Raw genomic sequence first — 6,000 nt, forward strand, 5'->3', positions numbered from 1 at the left:
TTAGCAAAGGACCCCGGACCCCATACTCCCCGAGCACCCTCCACAGGATGCCGCGAGGGACACAGTCGAATGCCTTCTCCAAATCCACAAAACACATGTGGACTGGTTGGGCAAACTCCCATGAACCCTCCAGCACCCTGTAGAGGGTATAGAGCTGGTCCAGTGTTCCACGACCGGGACGAAAACCTGACTGTTCCTCCTGGATCCGAGGTTCTACTATCGGCCGTATTCTCCTCTCCAGTACCCTGGCATAGACTTTCCCGGGGAGGCTGAGAAGTGTGATCCCCCTGTAGTTGGAACACACCCTCCGGTCCCCCTTCTTAAAAAGAGGGACCACCACCCCGGTCTGCCATCCCAGAGGCACTGTCCCGACCGCCACGCGATGCTGCAGAGGCGTGTCAGCCAAGACAGCCTCACAACATCCAGAGACTTGAGGTACTCAGGGCGGATCTCATCCACCCCCGGTGCCTTGCCACCGAGGAGTTTCTTGACCACCTCGGTGACTTCAGCTTGGGTGATGGACGAGTCCTCCTCTGAGCCCCCAGCCTCTGCTTCCTCAATGGAAGGCGTGATGGCGGGATTGAGGAGATCCTCGAAGTATTCCTTCCACCGTCCGACGACATCCCCAGTTGAGGTCAACAGCCGCCCATCGCCACTGTAAACAGCGTTGGTAGGGCACTGCTTCCCCCTCCTGAGGCGCCGGACGGTTTGCCAGAATCTCTTCGAGGCCAGCCGATAGTCCTTTTCCATGGCCTCACCGAACTCCTCCCAGGCCCGAGTTTTTGCCTCCACAACCACCCGGGCTGCAGTCCGCTTAGCCTGCCGGTACATGTCAGCTGCCTCAGGAGTCCCACAAGCCAACCAGGCCTGATAGGACTCCTTCTTCAGCTTGACAGCATCCCTTACTTCCGGTGTCCACCACCGGGTTCGGGGATTGCCGCCTCGACATGCACCGGAGACCTTACGGCCACAGCTCCGAGCGGCCGCAGCGACAATGGAGGTGGAGAACATGGTCCATTCGGACTCAATATCTCCAGCCTCCCTCGGGATCCGGTCGAAGTTCTGCCGGAGGTAGGAGTTGAAGATCTCTCTGACAGGAGACTCGGCCAAACGTTCCCAGCAGACCCTCACAGTACGTTTGGGTCTGCCGGGTCTGTCCAGCTTCCTCCCCCGCCATCGGATCCAACTCACCACCAGGTGGTGATCAGTTGACAGCTCCGCCCCTCTCTTCACCCGAGTGTCCAAGACATACGGCCGCAGGTCAGATGAAACGACCACAAAGTCGATCATTGACCTACGACCTAGAGTGTCCTGGTGCCATGTGCACTGATGGACACTCTTATGCCTGAACATGGTGTTCGTTATGGACAAACCGTAACTAGCACAGAAGTCCAATAACTGAACATCACTAGGGTTCAGATCAGGGGGGCCGTTCCTTCCAATCACGCCCCACCAGGTGTCACTGTCATTGCCCACGTGGGCGTTGAAGTCCCACAGTAGAACGACGGAGTCCCCAGTCGGAGCACTTTCCAGCACCCCTCCCAGGGACACCAAGAAGGCCGGGTACTCTGCACTGCCGTTCGGCCCGTAGGCACAAACAACAGTGAGAGACCTATCCCTGAGCCGAAGCCGCAGGGAAACGACCCTCTCGTTCACCGGGGTGAACCCCAATACATGGCGGCAGAGCTGGGGGGCTATAAGTAAGCCCACACCAGCCCGCCGCCTCTCACCATGGGCAACTCCAGAGTGGTGAAGAGTCCATCCTCTCTCGAGGAGTGTGGTTCCAGAGCCCAAGCCGTGCGTAGAGGTGATTGCGACTATCTCTATTCGGAACCTCTCAACCTCACGCACAATCTCAGGCTCCTTCCACGCCAGTGAGGTGACATTCCATGTCCCAAGAGCCAGTCTCCGTGTCCATGGATCGGGCTGTCTAGGCTCCTGCCTTCGACTGCTGCCCGATCTTCTCTGCACCGGCCCCTTACAGTCCCTCCTGTGGGTGGTGGGCCCACGGGAAGGTGTCCCTACGTCGCTCCTTTGGGCTGAGCCCGGCCGGACCCCGTGGGGGAAGGCCCGGCCACCAGGCGCTCGCATACGAGCCCCAACCCCAGGCCTGGCTCCAGGGTGGGGCCCCGGCTGCGCCGTACCGGGCGACGTCACGGTCCTCTTTTTTTGGTCATCATAAGGGTTTTTTGAACAGCTGAGGGTTTGAGCTTGGTGGCAGTTTCTCTGTTGTCCCTTTCAAAGCGAGCATAAAAGTAATTTAGCTCATTCAGGAAGTTGACATCAGTGGCTGCGGGGGTGGAGTGGGTGGGTTTGTAGTCACTGATGGCCTGAATGCCCTGCCACATGCGTTGAGGGTCAGAGTTGGAAAAGTGTCCCTTTAGCTTGCAGCAGTGCTTGGCCTTTTTGATGCCCCTCTTCAGGTTTGCTCTGGATGTGCTGTAGTCTTGTGCATCTCCTGATCTGAAGGCAGTATTGCATGACTTCAGCAGGAGTCGCACTTCCTTGTTCATCCATGGCTTCTGATTTGGGTATGTGGTGATCTGTTTCTGGGTTGTAACACTGTCAATGGTGGTATTGATATGATCCAATACAGAGGAGGTGTAGGACTCTATGTCCGTGTGAGCGCCACTGGTGGCTTGAGAAGCAAACACACTCCAGTCTGTGTGTACAAACCTTTCCTGGAGTGTGGAATCTGCTCCAGCAGGCTACACCTTGATGTTGCCTCTGGCTTGGCGTGCTCAGTTGGGGACACTAAATTTTTCAACTAAACATCGAAATACATCTAAATAATAAACTAAATTAACCATTTAAACTAAATTACTGATCAAATTATTGATCTAAAGCCCACACTGTCACTGTATGATACTTGAAATTTTTCCAGAATGGCTATACAGCTGAATAAAATTATGCTGCATTATTTTCCTGTTTAACACTGTAAAGCTGCTTTGAAACAATCTACATTGTTAAAAGCGCTATATAAATAAAGTTGACTTGACTTGACTCTTCACTAATGGCTTCACACAGTTGATGAGGGGTGCATATTTGGGGGTGAGGAACAAAGAAAGGTGATCTGCCTGTCCCACGTGGGGGAGGGGTGTCGCAATGTTAGCTCCAGCCATGTTTGTGTAAACATGGTCTAAGGTTTTGTTTCTTCTGGTGTGACAGGAAACATGCTGGTGAAACTTGGGTAGCACTGACTTTAAGTTTGAGTGATTAAAGTCACCTGCAACAATAAAACCAGCTTCCGGGTGATCAGTCTGTTGTTTACTGATGGCTGCATGAAGTTCTTTCATAGCAAGCTTGGCATCAGCATCCGGGGGAATATAGGCTGCAGTTATAATAGTGGAAGTGAACTCCCGTGGTAGATAAAACGGTCTACATTTAACCATGAGAAACTCAAGGTTAGCTGAACAATGACTCCCAACAATAGCAGAGTTTGTGCACCAAGCTTTGTTGATGTAAATGCACAATCCACCACCTCTAGTCTTACCGGAGCCATCTAATGTTCTATCCGTCCGGAGCGTGTGGCGTCCCGCTAGCTCAATAGCGGTGTCCGGCATTCCGCTGTTTAACCAGGTTTCCGTGAAGATTAGGACGTTACAGTTCAAACGTTTCTTGCTGTGTGTGATGCTGAGTCGAATCTCCTCCATTTTGTTCACTAGCGACCGTACATTGGCAAGGAAAATGCTGGGTAAAGAGAGCCGGTGTGGTGTTAGCCTTAGCTTAGCTCTTAGTCCTCGACGCTTCCCCCGCCTTTGTTTACGATCTCGATGCCGCCTGCGAGCACTTCCGCCCGGCCGGGTAGAGTGCATAGCCTCGGGTGTCCTAGCGATCTCAGGAAGGAGTCGAAAATTGTCCATAAAACTGTCTGAAATTCGCAAACCAATATCCAAAATCTCACCACGGGTGTACGATGTAAAGGCACAACTGTTCTGCATGAACAGACCTGAGATGAGCAAGAAAAATACCGCAAAATTGCAGAATCTGGAGAGACCCCGAGCCTTGCGATGTACTCGCGCCGCCATCTTTGGTGTATAGGGGAAGCAGTATAAAATAGAATTGGGATTGGGCCTAAATAGAATGGAAAGTCTTGGAGCTATCAAGAAATAGTATGGTGACTGGGTCAATAGTTCAATTCAATTCAATTCAAATTTATTTGTATAGCGATACATTTTCACGATACACATCGTTTCAAAGCAGCTTCACAGAAAATGCATCTACATTACAATTTAGCTAACTATCTATTATTAATCAATATAATAACAATGGCACCGAAATAAGAACACATGTTGTTAATGAATGGGGTATATAGAGATGAGCATGGGTGCGTGTTGATGCAGAGCTGCGTCATCTGAAGTCCTCGCAGGAGTTGAGTCGTCTCTTCACAGGTGTTGGTCATCTGAAGTCTTTACGAGAAGCTGGATCCAGACTGGAGCTGACGGACTCTCTAGTTACCTCGGGATGGGCATTTTACAATAGTATGGTGATTGTTGTGAACCCAAACTAACTTTGAATCTGTATTGACCCCAAAGATTTGAACAAAGCTATAAAAAGAGAACACTTTCCACTCAAGACAGTTGAACAAGTGGTGAGTGAAATGCCAAATGCAAAAGTTTTTTTCTGTTTTGGACGCTAACCATGGGTTTTGGCAAATTCAATTGGATGAAGAAAATTCCAAGCTTTGTACATATAATACACCTTTTGGCAGAGACTGTTTCAAGAGGCTACCTTTTGGTGTATCATCAGCCCCAGAAGTCTTCCAGAAGTGCATAGCTCAAAGGCTTGAGGACCTGGATGGAGTCGTTAATATCATGGATGACATACTCTTGTGGGGAGAAAATGTGGAACAGCACAACGTAAGGCTCAGAGGGCTTCTAGAGAGAATCAGGAGCATAAACCTGAAATCAAATCGCGAGAACTGCAAGATCAGAATGTCAGAAATAAAGTACATAGGGCATGCACTGAGTGGAGGAGGTTTGAAGCCAGACAAAATCAACGCAATTGTGTAGATGCCTTAAGCCTAGTTCAGCCTGCACGATTTTAAAACTCGTCGGATCACAGTTCTTTTCACACTGCATAACTATCTGGGCCAGCATTCAGTCACTGCTGTGTTCACACTGCACGAGGGATCGGCAACAGGGGGTTTCACACTGCATGACTGTACAAGAGGAAAAATCGTCGACAGCTCTGTCCCGTCCATGAACTACGTTTCACAAGCAAACACACGCAAGAAGTGAGAAGGAAACAACGCCAGACGTGCGTCAGACCGGAGTTCTGGAATTGTTATTAAAAATATAGACTGCAGTTCAGAAACTTGCTATCCAAATTGTCTGTGTGCTGATTTACAGCAAAAAGGAGAAAAAGAAAAAAGATTATGGTGGAGGAAATGGTTGGGGAGACACAGGGAGCAAGGATTGTGTTCTGCAAAGAGAGTTTGAGGTAAATAAAATGTTTTGCAGTGTGCTGCTGCTGCGGCTGGTCAAGCAAATGTTTGTGCTTTGTTTCTGCTTGATATAACTGTAAATATATATATTAAAAATACGGATATTCTGGTCTATAACTCCTGCCTGAACCTCCCGCTGCCCTGTATCTTGCCCTCTCATTGGCTGTGGGTCATCGCAGATGTATTTTTCAGTCAAAACTCATTTCACACAGCAGGATTTTGAATCGCAGACAGGTCCAGATATTTAGCATGCCAAATATCTCGCGGGCGTCGGCGACTCATCTGCGATTTTCTCTGATCGCGTCTTTGATCATTCACACTGCGTGATTTTCACTCGGGTGCACGAGCACCAATTTGCCTATGATTTCAGGCATTTGTCTGTGATTTCCCAAAACCTGTCGGCGAGTCAAAATCAGGGCTAAAATCGGGCAGTGTGAACTTGGCATAAGCCACGAGACAACGCTGTCTTGATATGGTTCAATATTTTGCATAGTTCGTCCCAAACCTGTCTGAGATTAGTGCACCACTAAGGAAACTCCTGGAAAGTAGTGTAG

The sequence above is a fragment of the Gobio gobio genome (genome assembly GCF_949357685.1).
Source record: "Gobio gobio genome assembly, chromosome: 16".
Taxonomy (NCBI): Eukaryota; Metazoa; Chordata; class Actinopteri; order Cypriniformes; family Gobionidae; genus Gobio; species Gobio gobio.